This window comes from Nyctereutes procyonoides, unplaced genomic scaffold (assembly GCF_905146905.1).
Source record: "Nyctereutes procyonoides isolate TBG_1078 unplaced genomic scaffold, NYPRO_anot_genome, whole genome shotgun sequence".
Classification (NCBI taxonomy): Eukaryota; Metazoa; Chordata; class Mammalia; order Carnivora; family Canidae; genus Nyctereutes; species Nyctereutes procyonoides.
This window is the reverse complement of record NW_026575030.1, coordinates 23091610-23110842: the sequence shown is the minus strand read 5'-3', so window position 1 is coordinate 23110842 and position 19233 is coordinate 23091610. Positions and strand designations below refer to the sequence as shown.

Genomic DNA, 19233 nt, shown 5'->3' with positions numbered 1-19233 from the left:
CTCTGCCTGGGTCTCTGCCTCTCTCTCTGTGTCTCATGAATAAATATTAAAAAAAAAGGGGGGGGGGCATGAGGATCACAGTGAGGTAACAGAAATGCTCTAAAACTGGATTATGGTGACCGTTACACAACTAGGAAAATTTACTAAAGAGCACCTAAAATGATGAGTTTGATGGTATGTAAATTACACCTCCATAAAGTTGTTTTTCTAAAAAGAATATTTAAAAAATTTTTAAAAAAGTAATCTCCGCCCAATGTGGGGCTTGAACTCATGACCTGCAGATCAAGAGTCACACACTCTACCAATGGAGTAAGCCAGGCACCCCAATGTTTATGTTATTGCCTTTTTTTAAAAAAAATATTTTATTTATTTATTCATGAGACACACACACACACACACACACACACACACACACAGAGGCAGAAACACAGGCAGAGGGAGAAGCAGGCTCCATGCAGGGAGCCCGACGTGGGACTCAATCCCGGGTCTCCAGGATCACGCCCTGGGCCAAAGGAGGTGCTCAACCGCTGAGCCACCTGGGCTGCTCGATGTTATTGCCTTTTAAGAGAAAAGGAGGCATTTGGGGCAAAAGGGGGGCAGAGATAAAGGATTATTATCAAGGTTTACAAAAGAAAGGAGGGAGACAAGGGGTTGGTTGCCGAAAATGTCTTGAAGCCATGCTTCAAAGCTGCATCTTCACGATCAGGGCACAGATGAGGGAGTGGGCGTGGGGCCCGCCAGGAACCCTTCCTCTGCTGGGTGCCTGAGCCATGTACCGGACCCCCTGCGCTGCAGAAGGCAGGTTTCCGGCCCGGCTCTACGAGGGAGGAGGCGCTGGGTGTGGGTGGCTTGTGTAATTTAGCCAAGGGAGTTTACACAGAAATTCAAGCTGGAGAAACAAATGGGCGCAAGAGAAAAACCTTTACACACAAATAGCATCATATGTTTGACTTTAAAAGGCTCAGGGAGTATCAGTACATGAAAAACTGTCATTTTTATTACATTCAAAGAAAAACAGATGGTGCCACATAAGAAAATCACTATTGTAGAACCCCCATCCTCCTTAGCATTTCGGAACCCACTGCTTACCACTCGGGTTCTTTCAAAGAAATCCCCTGATCGTGCTTTATGGGAACTGTTCTTTCCTCTTCTTAATATCGCCTTCATTTGTGAAGAGAGGAGATTTTGGTAAAATCTAAGAGGCGAGGAGTAGAGTCTGTTTTTGGCAGAGCTCTGAGGAGTATGTTTGTCTTAAGTCTGCTCGGGCTGCCGTAATAAAATACCACAGACTGTGGGCTTAAACAACAGAAATGTGTTTTCTCACAATTCTGGAGGTTGCAAGGCCAAGGTCAAGGTGCCAGCATGTGTGGCGTCTGGTGAGGGGTCTCTTCCTGGTTTGCAGCTGGTGCTTTAACACCGTGTTCTCACGGGGCAGAGACCAGAGGGAAGAGCTCTCGGGGGTCTCTCCTTCTACGGGCACCCACCTCCTCAGGAGAACCCCACCCTTGTGACCTCATCTAAACCTAAGGGCCTCCTATAGGCCCCATCTCCAAGTACCGTAACACCAGGGGTTAGGGCTTCAACACACATATTTGGGGGGAGCACAATTCAACCCACAGCAATGTTCCCAACGGGGTGTTGGCAAACTTTTTCTGTAAAAGACTAAGTAACAAATATTTTAGGCTTTGCTGCCACATGTAGTTTTTGTCATTTATCTTTGCTGTTTTTTACACACTTTAAAAACAAAAACTGGGAGCCTGGGTGGCTCAGTAGGTTAAGTGTCTGCCTTCAGCTCAGGTCATGCTCTCAGGGTCCTGGGATCAAGCCCTGCGTCAGGCTCCCTGCTCAGTGGGGAGTCTGCTTCTCCCTCTCCCTCTCCCCCTGCATGTGCTCTCTCGCTCAGTTAAATACATACATACATACATACATACATACATACAATCTTTTAAAAAACCAAACATAAGAACCATTACAAATTATAGGCTAGATTTGGCCCATAGGCCAACCCCTGTTCTTAGGTTCATTTGGCTGCCCCCTTCTCAATTTTCCCTTCCTATGACCTGTTTACCTCCATAAATGTCAATCTTCAGTGTTCCTTTGACAGAGTGTGTGTGTCAGGGGAGGGGTTCAATATATCTACACCCAATGGACACTATGAAAAAAGGAAGTACACAGAAGCATGTCCTTCATGTTATGCCATCTTAAATCTCCGTAATCTCTTTTTTTGTCTGTGGCAAATACACAAAATTTTTACCATTTTATTTTATTTTTTTAAAGATTTTATCTATTTGAGACAGAGACAGTGAGGGAGCACGCACAAAAGCCATGAGGAAGGACAGCGAGAGAACCAGACTCCCTGTTAAGCAGACTCTGGGATCATGACTTGAGCCAAAGGGAGATGCTTAACTGACTGAGCCACTCAGGTGCCTCTACTTTAACCATTTTAAAGTATAAATTCAGTGGTATTAAGTATATTCATCATGTTGTGCAACCATCACCACTATCCATCTCAAGAACTTTTCATCATCTCAAACAAACTCTGTACCCGTAAGTAATAATCCCATTTCCCTCTCTCTCTAGTCTCTGGTAACCACTAGTCTACTTTAAAACCACTAGTCTTTAAAAATTTGCTTATTCTAGGTACCTCATATTATAGTATGTGTCCTTCTGTGTCTGCCTTATTAATATAATACCTTTAAAGTTCATTCATGTTGCAGTGTGTACCAGAATTAATTTTATTCATTCATTCATTTATCTGAGAGGAAGAGAGAGAGAGCGTGAGTGATCATGGGGGAGGGAGGGGATGAGGGAGAGGGGGAATTGTAAACAGGCACCATGCCTAACACAGGGCCCAACAGAAGCCTCCACCTCACAACCCTGAGATCATGACCATATCAAAATCAAGATGTGGTGTTTAATCAACTGAGCCACCCAGGCACCCCATAGAATCTTTCCTTTTAAAGGCTGAATAAATATTCCACTTTCTGTACATTATATTTTACTTATTCATTTAGTTGCTGATGGACATTTGGGTTATTTCCACTTTTTGGTTAGTGTGAATAATGTTGCTATGAACAGGGGTGTACATCTGAGTACCTTGTTTTTTGTTCTTTTGGATATGTATCTACGAGTGGAATAGTTGGGTCATATGGTAATTCTATATTTAGCTTTTTGAGAAACTGTTAAACTTTCCACAGTGGCTGCACCATTTAGCACCCCAACCAACAGTGCACAAAGGTTCCAATTCTTCCCATCTTCATCAGCACTGGTCATTTTTTTTCCTTTTTGATTGTGGTCATCCTAGTGAGTATGAAGTGGCATCTCACTGTGGCTTTGAAACACAGTCCCTAATGATTACAGATGTTGAGTTTTTTTTCAAGTGCTTATTAGGTCACTTGCATATCTTCTCTTGAGTAATGTCTAGTCAAGTCCTTTGATCATTTTTGATTGTTCTTTTTCAATAATTCCTTTTTAATAATTTGGTGACAATAGCAGTAAAAATAATTATCCTCAATAGTTACTGAAGTCTTACTAGATACCAAGCATGTTTTTACATATATTACCTGATTAAATCCCTACTTTACAGATGAGGCAAGTGAGGCTTACAGAAATTGAACCCAGGTCTGTGCTCCCAAACTCTGAACTGTTCACATACACAACACACCCCTATGGTTATGGGGAGAATACCTGTCTTATGAAACCAAGAAAACTTCACAGGAACCCATATAAAGGAGCTGAGAACAGATAAGGTAAATGTGACAGTCTTCTAGTATCAAGAAAGCTATTAAGTTCTCCAAACAATGTGGCCCACCTCTGAGGAGGAGACATTGGAGGGACTGAGTGGAACAGACTCACTGAAAAGGACTGAGTAAAGTATGACACATTCTAGGTCACTGCCGTCCAGTGATACCTTGAGTATATCCAAAATGAACTTACCCGTGAATCAACTGACTTGAGATAGAAACCAACCTAAGAACTTGGAACAAACCCTAATGTGTTCCCTACAGTTAGTGTGAATCTTCTTCCCTGAGCCTTGCTTTGCTAATAATTTTCACTGCTTTTATGTTTTAGCCTTGTTTTACTTCCTGGGGTTAACTTATTCCCAAGACCCCTAAAATCTATCTCAAAAGTTTATTTCTCTTTTCTATCTCTGCTCTGTAGGAATAAAAATATAAGCTATAATTTGAATTCAAAATGAAAACAAACTCATAAAAACAAAGATAAAAAAGAAAATGAGAACAAAGAAAGAATGGAATACCTCTGGCTTTCCAGAGAAGTGATCGTCCCAATCATTTCAAATTTGTCTCTGGGTAGGCATCAAGATTCACCTAAGTGTCTCTTTCCCTTCCTCTCATGGAGGAGTCAGCATGGGGGCTGAAAGCTCAAGGTGGTGAAGGGTAGAGAGCCATGTGGACATGAAGACCAGTGGGCCTGGAGGCCAAGGGAATGGACAGAAGACGGAAGGTTGGGGAGCTACAGACAGGTGTGACCCAGAGGCTAGGCAACCAAGGATAGGGAGGTGAAGGAGAGACAAGAGTGATGGGTAAAAGAGACGGCCAGTGTGGATGGGAAATCAGTTATATGGAGTGAGTAAACTAAGCAAAGAAATCAATATGCTAAAAAAAATGGGCTTCTTACTGTTGGAGAGGTATTTACAAACATGGAAGGAAGATGCCAGAAACAACACTAAGGTGTTGGATTATAACTGGAGGAGTCTGTGTGGACTCATAATTAAACATACACACGCACACCCAGAGTATATAAATACTTTTAGATGTATGTGTGTATGAGTATATATGTATGCATAGTACATGCATGTGTGTGTGTGCGTGTAACTCCTAGCTTTCTCCACTGAGAGGACCTAGAAGCAGTAACACCCCAGTAGCATGAAATGAAGCACCTCAGCTACCCAGATCTTCGTTCCTAAATACCATCTCCCACTGAAAGGAACCAGAGCTCCCTGGCAAAAGAGGCTGATTCCACGGCTGGGGCTGGGGAAGTTCAAGATGTCTGGAAATCTCTTTTGTCAGAAAGTAAGGGGATGTTCAATGAATGAGGGATGAGGGAGACAGATCAAAAGGACAAGAAGAAAGAGTTCCCACTGGCCAAATCACAGATAATTTTAGCATCAAAGTAAATAACAGGTTATAATCCATGGAATTGCATAGGAACTCATGAGTCCAAACTGATATAAATGAAATAAAGAAATGAATAAATAAATGGGAGGAAAGGAAAGTTATTCCTAACAGCAGGAAGCCACCTAATATATGTAAAAGAGGAAACAGAAATAGAAGAGCATCATCTGGTAACCACAACAGAGGTGGCTGACATAGGTGGGAGTCATTCCCACAAAATACTAATCAATAAAAAGGGAAAAGATGGTGGGGCGCCTGGGTGGCTCAGATGGTTAAACGTCTGCCTTCGGCTCAGGTCATGAGCTCTGGTCCTCAGTTTGAGCCCTGTGTCAGGCTCCCAGCTCAGGGAGGAGTTTGCTTCTCCTTCTCCCCTTGCCTCTCCCCCTGTTCATGTGCACGTACTCTGTCTCAAATGAATAAATAAAACTTTTTTTTTTTTTTAAGGGGAAGATGGTGACTTGGAAGGTGGGAAAATTTTGCAGACACCGACAGGAGCAGGTGATTTGGGTCAACATCACTGGGATAGGATGGGTAGTTATGGCACTGCCACTTCACGTGATGCCCTAAGAAGAGCACAGCACCATTTCTGTAGTATTCTTGCCAAGAATACATGACTTGAACTGGTTATGGGGGAACACTGGATGGATATGGATTGGGGGTCACCCTATAGAAATTAAGGCCTGTACTCTTTAAAACGTGTCAAGGACATGAGAGACAGAGCAAGACTAAGAAGCCCTCCGAGGCTGATGTGTGTTAAGAGACCTGACAACTAAATGTAACATGTATGTGGCAGGAATACCATAGCAACATGTCTCTCCTTTCCCTGAGTATTCTAGTGATTAGCACAATACCTGGAGCACAGAAATACTTAGTAAATGTCTGCCATTCTAGAATGGGGAAAAAAAAAAGTGGGCAGCTAGTGAAATTTGACTGGGGCCTGTAGAGGAGGCAGCAGTGTTGCGTCAGTGTTTGGAAGGTAATAGAAGCCATCACCTCCACTGCAGGTGATGGAGGAGAATGTCTATAACATGAACTTAAGTTTTTAGGGGTGACAAGACAGCAAACAGCCTGCTTTCAAGGTGCAGAAAAGGACGAGGATGGGTATATGAATACAGAAGAGAACGTAATGGAACAAATGCAGTAAAAATGCCAAGAGGTGGAGAATCTGAGTTTTTGTACTTTTCTGGGGGCATAACCAGGAGCAAATACAACTAACATTTAGTTTCTAGATATATTGTTTCTGATATGAAGCCTCTGAATCTGCTTGAAGAGGCAGGCTATATGACCACAAAAAGATATAAGAAGATTTATGACAAAACATATAAGTAAGGGGTAGCCCAGGTGGCTCAGTGGTTTAGCACCACCTTCAGCCCAGGGAGTGATCCTGGAGACCTGGGATCCAGTCCCACGTCAGGCTCCATGCAGGGAGCCTGCTTCTCCCTCTGCCTGTGTCTCTACCTGTATTTCTCTCTGTCTCTCATGAATAAATAAATAAAATCTTTAAAAATATATATATATAAAGAAGAGCACACTGAGAGGGTAACTTGTGAAGGAATAATAGATTTAATGCTGCTTCTCAATTTATACGGTCTCAGATGGTAAATACCTTGAAAGCAGGTCTACAAACTTGCTTTGAGGAGGGGTTAGCTTTAATTAAAAGGCAAAAAAAAATTTTTTTTTTAAAGATTTATTTGTTTGAGAAAGAGCTAGAGAGCATGAGAGTGGGATGGGGGTGGGGCAGAGGCAAGAGAGACTCTCAAGCAGACCCTGAGCTGAGCACAGAGCCCGATGTGAGGCTGGATCTCACAACCCTGAGATCATGACCTGAGCCGAAATTAAGAGTTGGACGTTTACCCGATAGAGTCACCCAAGAGCTGCCAAAATCTAATTTTTAATAAATGCTTTAGATTAGGATAATAATGATGATTAAGATAATGATAACTCCCATTTGCAGGGCTAATTATTCCTTAAGTATGATCAAAGTAATTATGTATAAATTTTCACCAGCTAACTGTGAAACTATTTTAATAAGTATAAAAAAACATTCATTTCTATGTGAAAAGTTGATTATATCTGTTTTGGACCTGAGGACACAGAAAAGAATTCAAAACAGCTGCACAGAACTTTGTCACTAAAATTTTGTGACATGATTAGATGACATCATAGAGAATACACAGCTAAGTTATTGTGTATTTCCTAAATACCACACCCCATTCTAAGCACTATGTATGTATTCCCTGGGTCCCCAAGACTAATTCCGTGAACAGACACAACCCGGCGGGGAAGACTGGAACAAGTGAAGTGACCACAGGTGCCGGCAGCGCCCTGTCCTTCCTCTGCCTTAGCCGTTATCCCACCCTAGGGCACTGCTGTCTGCTCAGTTCTGCTCCTGGGCTATGGGGGAAGCACTGTGAGGACGGCACCTATGGGTTTCCTTCTCTCGTATCCTAGTGCTTCGTGCAATGGCTGGAGCGTAGAAGGTACTGAATAAATATTTGTTGAGTGAATAAGAATGAACAAATGGTGACCCGTCTGCAGTCCAAGCCCGCATATTCTCTGACTTGGTTGGAACAGCCTTGGGTGAGGAGGGCAGCTCCCCAGTGAGAATGAGGCCGGGGGTCAGGGCTGGTGCCTGCTTGGTGACGTCAGCTGAGGGCTTGGGCTGGAGAATAGGACAATTGTGACGACAATCCTGGTCCTTTCCACAATTTAGTAAGTTTTTAAACAAAAATATAACTCATTTAGTTATCTACTTAAAAGGGAACTTCATCCTCGATAACAAAAAAACTAAAATGTAATAAATATTGACATGTGGTGATTTTAAAAAAAGTTTAAATCAGTATTAGTCTTATTCACATGACAATTCATGTTGTAAAGTGCCCTTCATGATTAAGCATTTATTAAAAATCCTTGATAGGGTATATATATATAGTAAATAAACCAGAAAATACTATACCCTTTTCCAGGGAAAATGTGTTACATTATAAAGAAATATTAATATTTTTTCTCATTTAAAGGAGAGAGAAATGTGCGTCCACATAGATTTTTTTCAACCTAAAATGACAAAGGAAACTGGTCAAAAAAATTCTTTCCATGACAACACAATAACTAAGGACTATTAGGACTATTTTTTGATGTAGATGATGGCCTAGTCAAATGTTTTTGGGCCTACTAAAACAACTCTTGGTTATGAAATCAACTTTTCTGAACATGCAACGAGAAAAACGTATAAGCATGCAGTCAACACGAAGCAACGCTCAATCAATGCTGTACTCATGACAAAGTCAGACATGCAGCTTCGAATGCTAAAATGTCCCCAATTAGCCCAACTTTAATGCTGCCATGTAGTCAGCCTATTTCCTAGAAAACATGACAGGATGGTGGTAACTTCCTTAACCAGCCTCCTCTCTAATCAGTACCGCTCTAGCTAGAATCAGGGACCTTCAGACTTCTGGGCTGCACGTTCTGAGACAACTTACTTACCTTCTCTGAGCCTCTGTTCCCTCATAAGGAAAAGGAGAATATATGCCTTTGCAAGGTTGTTGTAGGATCAGAAAAACATACAGGTACTTAGTAAAGTGCTAGCAATTTAATAAATAACAGTTGTTATTATTCCATGAAAAGAAAAATTCAATTCAAAAAATAATTATTAAGTTCCTACTACCTTTGCTAGCTATGCTGTGACTCAGTGATGGCTACCTCTGCGGCTTAATTATCAAGACAATGTTTTGATGTTGTTTTGCATTCCGTTGTTTGCTTCAGTGTTGCTAAAGAGATGCCACCCCTCCCTCAACTTGAAGGTTCAAATGCCTCTACCATCTCTGGGATGTCTACGGACCTCCTGCTGCTAAGGTTTTCCAGGATTCTTCCAGAGTTGTTTGATTCTTTCACCTCCAAAGAGCCTATTATTTCATGCAACTATTTCCTTCATCCCAACCCAAGCGTGGAGGTCTCATCAGAATGGGATCACAGGCAGTCCCAACCTGGATTCTATAGGTCTAATCTAGTCTAGAACCACAGCAGTAGGTTACTTACTGCAATCCCACAAGGAGACCTGGAGCATACTTGCCCCTCACTGTCTGCCCCCAAACCTTCAAATGCAATGTGCCTACTCAACACTTTAGAGGGGAGAGGACTGATTATTGTCAGAAACCTAAATGTCAAACGAACACAAAATTGGCCATACGTATCGTGAAATGGAATAGTTCTTTTGGTTCTATAACAGTTTAATAATGGCAAAATCTTTAATAAGACAGAAAATAAAAATAAAGGCTATAAATACCATCTCCTGGAGTAGAAATATTGCAGTGGTGGTCCATAGTCCTGGACCACAGATGTTCTGTTTGGGCTTGTATGGTGCTTTAAAGATATTTGAGCCAAGTTTTATAGCTGGGAGATTATACATAAAAAAAAAATAATCTAGATTTCTACCTTTTCTTTAAAAAAATTTGTACTGCATAACACTTGGCAATCACAAGCTGAGATGAGCACTTCTGCTCTTGTGAGAGGTACATCCTCCAGCTGCTGGGTTTTTCCTGAACTTTCCCTTCAAACCCACCTGTGGGATAGACATCTGCTGCCAGCTCACAGCTTCTGCACAGGTCCTAAAGTGCTACACAAATGTAACATTTTGAAAGGCTTGAAGTTTTATTTATTTTATTTTATTTTATTTTATTTTATTTTATTTATTTATTTTTTTTTTTTAAGGCTTGAAGTTTTAAAAACTATACAATATTACTTAAAAAATTGGTTAGCTTGATTAGCTTTTGCAACATAATTTTCTTTTAGGCAATGACCTCAATAAAAGATTCTTTAAACCTGATCTAACAGTCCAGCACCAAATGCAGAACGCAAACGAGACGTACAATTTTCAAGTTTTTGGTTATTCTAGTCATTTTTCGACAGAACAAAATAAGGAAAAGGGGAGAAGATGCCAAGTCTCCTCTTGTTAAAAACAAACGTTTATGGTAGCAATCTGAAGAAAACAAAAGGTAAGTCTGTAATGCATCAAGCCTGATAATTAGTTCTCCCCCACCCCACTTCTAAAATGCAAAGCATACTCTCAGCATGCACCCACACGTATCTGCACATGTACATCAAGTCACATCTTACAAATTCCCGAAGTGCACCAGGATTTCACTTCAGACTTGAAAAGGGTCCTCTTTCTGGAAAATGCAGACGACTTAGTAATATGCTTGATCTTAGTTGTGATGCATCACAGCTTGTAATGAGAGGTGCCTGACTAGGGTTTCTTGATAGGAGTAAGTGTGAAACATTATTGAACCCTCTTCCCTGAAGAAACTAAAATGCATTGTGTATATATTTCATAGGAGCAGGGAGTTGCCCCGTCATGGTCAGACTCCCAATGAGACCAGTTATCTGCTGCATTCACTGTGCAGGCCAGTTGTCAGAAGGCTGAATGTCCTGGTATTCTTGTCAATATATATATCTTTAATTAAATTATCTCATACTCCATATTCATGCTTAAAAATAAAGTTATGCTGGAAAAGCTACAGTATATAAAAGGCTGATTTGGCAAAGGAGAAGGTAATTTAAGATATAGTTCCTCCTCCCACGTATTAAAAGTTTTCAAATGAATATTAATCAATGCTTTAGAAATGCCACTCATTGTACTGTGGAACACACCTTTTTAAAAGCAATTTATAGGTAATAATTTTTAACTTTCCTTGACTTTGCTGACATATTTTAGCAATGCTCACGATGCGTGTCAATCATCTCACTTTTATAGTGTGAAATGAGAATCTTTGAGCTCACTGGGATAATAATGTTGACTGTACTTCTATGACACCTTTTACCTCAAATAGGATAGAAAAGGGTTATGAAATGGTTTTCAAAAAGGGCAAACCTGGGACATGCTACCATGGTGAGTCCACTGCAGAGGCAAAGTTGCAGGCTCTGAAAGGTGGGGCCCGCATGGCCTTCTGACTCACCAGCTAATCACCTGCTCCCTCTGCAACAGAGAATATCATCCACACTGTTTCCTCAATCTGCAGGTAGGATTTTTATAATGATTTAATCTCAAGTGTTAAAAAACAACAACAACCCAAAAAACCCTTGGATCTAAAGAACACAGCATGCCAAGTATACCATATAAACTTCTTTCCACTATTTGTTTTTTTTAAAAATCACACAGCCAGGGGTGCCTGGCTGGCTTGGTCAGTAGAGCAGGAGACTCTTGATCTCAGGATCGTGAGTTTAAGCCCCACATATAAAATTAAATTAAAATTAAAAAAAACATACACACACAGTCATGTACATACGAGATCAAGTATATGAAAACCCAATTGATTGAAATCAAGAGAATGGCAAAATTCTCAGCTGCACCAATGTGGCAACCTCCCATCACATGTAGCTATTGTAAATTACATTAAATTAAAATTCAGTTTCTCAGTCACACTAACCTATTTCAAGGGTTCAGTGTGTTCACATATAGCTAGTAGCTATGGTATTCAACAACACAGGTAGGAACATTTCTATCACTACAGATAGTTCTATCAAACAGTGTTGGGGAAGAGAAAATACTTAAAAGACAAATTTTGGTAACCAAAAAAGTTCCTCTTTTAGGCTTGGAATAAAAAATCTACATAAGCACCTTACTGCATTTCATTTTCAAACCACGGATAAGAACTGTTTTGAATGCCAGAATTTACTTCCTGGTAACTGTCCACTGACAATACAACTCAGCAGCACAGTTCTGGGACGTAGAGTTTTGCTTCCCCATGTGCTTCTTTAATTCAAACTGATGTCATGTAACAAAGCTGAAACCATGTAAGCTCCAGCCCATAAATAAATCTTGTGGTCTTATTTGGGAAATTATTTCACAACCAAGGTATACATTTTTACCTTCCTTCATTCTCATTCCTTCTCCATGACGGTTTTCTAATGTCAGGAGTCCAGCATCTTTGTTAATCTCAGGACTGCAAGGAACCAGATTTGGCTCTAACCAGGATTCCTACTATTTGCAAGCAGCAGCAATACATAGATTAAGATACTACCCAATAGTACAGAACTGTCTAATGCTTGAAGATGATGCATTCCAACAATAAATGTCAGAAATTTCATTACCAAAAATAGGAGCAAATGTAGGCCACCACACTGATGCATCCAGAACACCAATTATAAGGGGAAAGGGGACTTTAGCATAATATATAAAAAGACTAACTGAACTATACAATGCACTAGAAAACCTAAGATCTGGAAGCTCTGGGGCAGAGGAAAAGGAAGTCACCAGTGCTCAAGTCTGAAAGGACTGGGCGCCTCCAGGATGGTCTGCAAAGAGGTAGGCTAGGGCAGGTCTGACCGCTGCTCCTCCTTCCCTGAGTGAGATCCTCCCCTCAAATGAAAATAACCATGCAGCCTTCTGGGGCATTTGCCTAATGTAACTGTTCCCTCTCATGCCAGAAGTGACAACTAGGAATGGTGGATGTCAGTGTTAGCCCTTGGGGTGAGAGAGCAGAAGAAAAGGTCCTGAGAAGCTTCAAGTGTAGGGGTGTCTGTGGGGCAGGGTCACCACGGGGAAGAGAGCCTGGAGGAGAAAAAGATTAACATGAAAGACAAATGAAACCAATTTCCTGATTTTGTTGCACTTGGAACCTATTCAATGATAAGCTGACAAAGGGGGCTGTGTTCTGCAGGAAGTGGTGGTAACACTGGCTTGGCTGATTTAAGAGGTTTGACTGTTTCTTGTCTTAACACAACTGACTTAACTATCAAAGGATGGTACCGTCAGAGTATAGTATGTTCTGAACAAATGAGTTCCAGTGGAATTTTGCAAGGGTTACAACAGCACTATGACAACAGGAGAAAGAAGCAACATGGACGGCAGAACTGAACTTACAAAATCTAAATATTTTCCAGTATCTTGAAATAAAAATCTTTATACATAGCTCAAGAAAATGTTGGAAAGAGACAGACAGAAAAACACTGAGAGAAAAACTGGCAGTCTGATTTTGCCAAAATCATCTGTGCTAAATATAGGCAGCAGCAGAATGAACCACCTAGCCAGGAGGAAGTACCACCATCTTCGAGTGCCCGTTACTGACAGCTGTGGAAGTGGCCACACAGGATGGCTGTCTCTGTCTAGGACTTGTCTCAAGTTTCACAGTGTCTGATTAACAATCAAGTAATGAGGCTTTCTACCTTGAGGAGAGGTGCTAATTTTAAAAGTGAAGGTGATGCAAATCCACCTACAGAAATATTTAAAATAGAAAGTAAGGGAATAGATGGAATTGGGTGGGGACTCTGAGACATTCAGCATTCAAGGGGGTACAAGATACTAAACACATCCCAATGGTCCTTGCTAAGATGAAATGTCACTCTGGTAAGGGTGCTGTGCTGGAAGACAGAGCAGCATGGCTTCTGGTCCAAGTAGAGAGCCTGAGGAGGGACACTGCCCCAGACACAGCAGTGAGCTCCTCATCTGATTCATGAGGTTAAGAAAGCACCCTTCCTGCCTCATGGAAACACCATGCTCACAGACGCCCATTAGGGACGACAACAAGCATGTGCAACTATAGGACACACTAACGGAAGCAGCAGCCTCGAGAGGTAACAAAGAGCACGCGCACGCTATGAACCCAGCAGAGAAGAAAAACCTGTAATGTGACCAAAATAGGATGAGGAGTGTGGGAGTTAGGGTGTCACTTTACTTCGTATTTTAGTTTCTGTAAGAGTGAAAAAGAAGAGGAGAAGAGGAAGAAAAAGAAAACTGTTCATCTATGAACGAAGGAGCGTTCCTTCTGTGGTGAAACCACTTTACAAAGGCTTTCAGAAGTTGCTCAGCAAGAGCTGCAGGCTAGAGGACGTGGTTTCTGAATACCGCTGTCCTGTTTCCACAAACCCGTCTCATTTCACTTTCACAAAAACTCCATGACATCAGCAGGACAGATACTCACATTACAAGGAGAAAAACAAGGCCGAGAATGGTGAAGCCCTTTGTCTGCAGCTACAGGATAAGTGTCAAAATCAAGACTCATCAGCTCCTCACACACACTAAGCCTCCAGGTTCTATTATTCTGAGTTCTAATTATGTAGAGAATAATAAAACTGTCCAAGGAAGGCAACATTTCTTGATCAATCCCAGGAGGCAAAGTGTCTGCGTGATATTTCCTCAGGTGGGAATGGCCTCCTCAACAATCTGTGTGCTGGCTGTGGCCAAACAACATGAAGCACATGGCCAGGATTGAGCCCGTCCCAGAACCAAAGTGAAGCAGCAGGATACCATATTCTCTCTTTTAAGAACAAATGAAAGACAGTTTTGCTTCTTTAATGCTCTGCCTTCCCATCTTCTACTGCCTTCAAGGTGGACCTCTCAGGCTTTCTCTGACACGCACGTGAGTCTCAGCTCAGCAGACACTGTATTTTGGAAAAAGGTCCAGAAACTCCACAGTGCCTTTACTTAGCAGTGTAAGGGAGCCCTAGGGCTTTCCTTCTTCAAGACTGAAACCATGGCTCTTGGACTTGAAAAGAATGCTGAGAAATGGTTAGGCTTCAAGTAACTGAGGTAGAAATATGAAGTGAAAAGAGAAGGTCAATTAAAATTACAGCACGACATATGGTATCTTAGGGTATCTGTCCAACCTTAGAATTCATACAATTACCTCAGGAACTTAATAACAATGATATTCTCTGGCTCTATTCCCAGAGATTCTATATCAAGTGTGGGGTGGGACTTGGAACGTGCATTTTTTCCTAAGTTTTCTGGGTAATTCTGTTCCAAATAGTCCATAAACCCCAATAGAAAAACAGTCTTGGAACTTTCAAGGAGAAAGCTTAGTTAACTGGAGGGATTCATCACAGAGCCACTGGAGCACTAAACAACCGAGGAGCAAGTGGGGAAAGGACTGCAGACAAGCGCCCAGAGCTCATGTGTGCGTTTCACACACAGACAGGTGATTGACCTGACTGAGAAGGCCACCTCAGCGTGCATGTGGCATGATGGAACTGCTTTAGAGGCGTGAGTTCCTAGGTCTGAGATGGGGGTTTTCCACTCCATATGGGATAGACAAAGCATGGTCAGCACACAAAAATGAGGTTGTGTTTACACCACAATTTAAATGGTGAGAAGGAAACTCTGATACAGTGGGAAGACTTTGGACTCAGAAGTCCATTTCCAGCTCTCTCATACGGTGGATTTGTGAAGTCACTTTGCTTCTTTAGCTTCTAACCTCTATTTGGAGGCTACAAGAGTGGCTATCAAGAGTGAATGAGCACAATATACCTTAATAAAGCCTTCTATAAGCTATAATATATCCAATAAAAATCAATAAAATGATAAAACTGGAGGTTACTTTCTTTCTTTTTTTAAAAATTTTTTTATTTATTTATGATAGGCACACAATGAGAGAGAGAGAGGCAGAGACACAGGCAGAGGGAGAAGCAGGCTCCATGCACCGGGAGCCCCACGTGGGATTTGATCCCGGATCTCCAGGATCGCGCCCTGGGCCAAAGGCAGGCGCTAAACCACTGCGCCACCCAGGGATCCCTGGAGGTTACTTTCTTAAACACTGATTGCAAGCTTTTTGTGAGAAGTTGGCAAGAATGGCAGATTGGTACAAGGCCCAGTAGCATACCAAGGGAGGTGGGAAACAGCTGACTAGTAAAATCAGGAGAACTCACAGAACATTCTGTAAGAATGCAGGAAAACACTCCTTTTTACATTGGTGGCAGAGTGAGGAAGAAAGGAGAGAAGGGTATAGCTTTATTTTATGCAAGCTATCACTAGTAGGACTGTAAAGGGTATTCACTGCACTTGGGTAAAGTCACAGTGAGAGTCCAGCAACTTCCTTCTCAACTACTGCCCACGTTGGGGATGAGGGACTTCTGCTCCAGAACACAGTGATCTTCCGCTGAGAACTCCAATGAGGATTTGGGTGGCTTCTTCAAAGAGTTGGGCCAGGAAAAGGCACAGTGGCTCATTTGTGCATCAAGGAATCTGGGGGCTCAGCTTAGCTACTTCGGACAAAAGAAGAATATATGCCCTATGAACTTGTCTGTTTTTGAAAGTGGTTATAGTGAGGGATAGAGGGTGCCATTTTTTCACTGCAGTTCACTTTGAAAAATGGCAGTCTTGTTTCAGCTCAATGAGGAGACAAAGGACAGACTCAGAGTGTGGGGAGAAAAAGCCCATCCATGGTGGTCTGATGTGGTAGTGGCAGCAGCAGTGGTCAGCCTGGCTAGAGGATGGGGAAGGAGCCAGTTCAAGCCTGGGACACACGTGGGAAAATTCTAAAGGAAAGAGGTCATCTAGAATTGCTGATTCCTACAACCTACCTTCCACCCTGAGCTTGTCATTTTTGTCAGAAGCTTTACTATGCTCATATAGGTGCTCTCTTTGAAAGGAAAATAGTGGGAAGGCTATTTGTTATGCTTTTTTTATGAAAAAGTTTTTCAATAGAGACCACAATTATTTCTTTGATATCCTGACACTCAAGATGTCACACTAACTAATGGGTGGGTCCTTTTATAGCACAATAGAAAACCATCTGGTCCCCTTCTGGTTCTACGATGTACATGGCACCATTTATGTGACCAGCACTCCATGGGTAGAGAATTAAAATGACAAGTGAGATGCATGTCCCATAAGACCTCTTAGAAGGAAATATACCTCATATATAAAAAAAAGTAACATCTAGTCCTAAAAGGTATATTAGCCATACCCTAGCACACCATGTACAATTACAGAAAAACAAAGGAAATGAGCATGGAAAACATGTGAAGACCAGAGAGGAGGGGGCAGCAAGAGTATAAATCCAAATGTAATTCAATGAAGGTGAAGAATTCTTGTCTACTCTAGAGGGGAATAGGATATAAAAAGAAACTGAGAATGAAAGTAGAGTAGTATGAAAAGAATTTGAGCATTACTATGAGAAAGTGAGATATGTTTTATTAAGCAGTTCTTTCTGACATCAATTTCCTTATGTGTTAGTTACATGGTTGCCACCATTAAAGTAAATAGAGTTGAATATAAGAGAAATCAGGATATCTTAGTGATGTTTCAGAAAACAAAGAATGGAAGTTTAGCAGGGAAGCCATAAGTAATGTTATACAGAACAAAGTGAATTATAGCTAATATGAGACTCTAAGGCAGGAAAAATAGCATTTGGGCAAGAGCAGGGGCTGAGGAACAGGTGACAGACAGCAGACTAGCTTCTGAAATGCCACAGCAACAGGCTTATTGATGACCTGGCAAGAAGGGGGTCAACTATCTAAACAAAATACTGAGAATTTTGTTTAAAAAAAAAAAAAAAGGTGAACAAGGAGAAAAGAGCTATGATCCCTGAACAGCAGAAACACTGAATCCTAACTATGTGAGAAAGGACTAAGTCAACAAATTAATAGGGTGTATGTGAAAAGAAGAGGCCCCAAGAGGTGGCAGAAAGACAACAAAACTAACTGTACCACGTTCTTAAGAAAATGATATGTCAATTATAGTGGAAACTGGGTAAGTGGCTACAGAGAAAGAATTTTGAAAATGCAAATGTAACAAGTATACAACTTACTGCAAAGCTCAAATATGACACTATATGTGAACCATATGAAACGGTCAAATCCATGCATCTGTCAGGCAGTATGGTTACTGAGGACAATAGCCAGGTCCATGTACCTGTAATCCACACAGACAGTTAACAGCTTCTAAACCAAGCAGTCTTACTGGTTGCCTAGGAAATCCTGGCAAATGTTGCTAGTAATATGGTGAACAGAACCGCTTGACCTGAATCATAAGCATTTAAGATTTACCTGTTAACTCCCTTTGCCAGAGGCTAATAAAGAGAAAAGGAGAAGAGTGATCACAGAGGCCAAAGAGAGGAGGAAAAAGCAAAGGCCATAAGTAATCTATCAGCGGGAGCATCAGCACCTGGACAATTAATATCTGATTGTTTAAGGCAAAACAACCACATGCTCATAGTTGACAAGACCCTGTCTTCATGTGTCTCATATTAAGTTACTGAAAGTACATAATTACCTATTTAAGAATATAGATGAGTTCCTATCAGAAAGAAACTTTAGGTCACTTGAGACTATCGGGAACTTTATACGTTGTTGGTTAAAACAAAAAAGAAACCGTGTAAATACTTAAGGGAAAAAGAAATACTGGTTAAAAACGATGATCTGTAGAAAGAACTTTGAAATGAAGAGGTTATATGGAATTGTAAGTAATGATGTAATGAACACTGGATGTTATATGCAACTGATGAGTCACTAAATTCTACCCCTGAAACTAATAATACACTATATGTTAACTAAATTGAATTTAAATTAACAAAATTTTTAAAAAGGATTTATGTGCCTGGTTTTTTAAAACCCATTTTTTTTTTTAAAGAAAAAAGGGGAGATCACTTTTTAAAAAGTATGTGATTAAGCAAACAATGAGAGAAAGGGACAAACCAAAAAATAGACTCTTAACTATAGAGAACAAACAGATGGTTATATCAGAGAGGAGATGAGTAAAGAGGATTAAGAGGTGAAGAGGATGAAGAATACACTTATCATGCATGATGAGCACTGAGTAATGTGCAGAATTGTTGAATCATTATAGTGTACACTTGAAACTAATAAAACACTGTATGTTAACTATACTGGAATTAAAATAAAAATTTTAAAAAGTATGTGATTATTTTTACATTTTTCTTGTACATAAAGTTTAAACATCTTTGAGAAATGAGAGAGCTTTTAAAAAAAGCCTTTGGATCAGCAAATTTCGTATGAATGTAACAAAAATAATAACTTAGCTTAAACAGCTTTGGCTAAAAACTCATTAGCCATGTGCATTTTTTCTGTATGTATATCATATGCCAATAAAAAGCTAAAAAAAAAAAAAAGCAAGCACCTCATCAGCTGAAACACAAATGAAACTGTCAAAATAAATCCCAAAAAACAAAATGTTTTGACAGGGGTTTTGGAAGAATAGAATACAATGAATACACCAGAATGCTGCTAATGGATAAGCACATTTCACGAGCCCCAAAATTCCAATACTGCTGGTGATTGGGACTGAAAAATTGAAAAATGATCCTCCTGGGGGCTACAGGTATTCTGCTTCAAGGTGACATTAACAAGAAATAAATGACTTATAAAA

The 19233-nt window shown here is 40.7% G+C and overlaps 1 protein-coding gene across 1 annotated transcript in view; it reads right to left on the bottom strand.

The window, feature by feature from the left end:
* HACD2 (3-hydroxyacyl-CoA dehydratase 2) overlaps nt 1-19233 on the bottom strand; it is a 111259-nt gene that overhangs the window by 16756 nt on the left and 75270 nt on the right. The window lies entirely within an intron of this gene.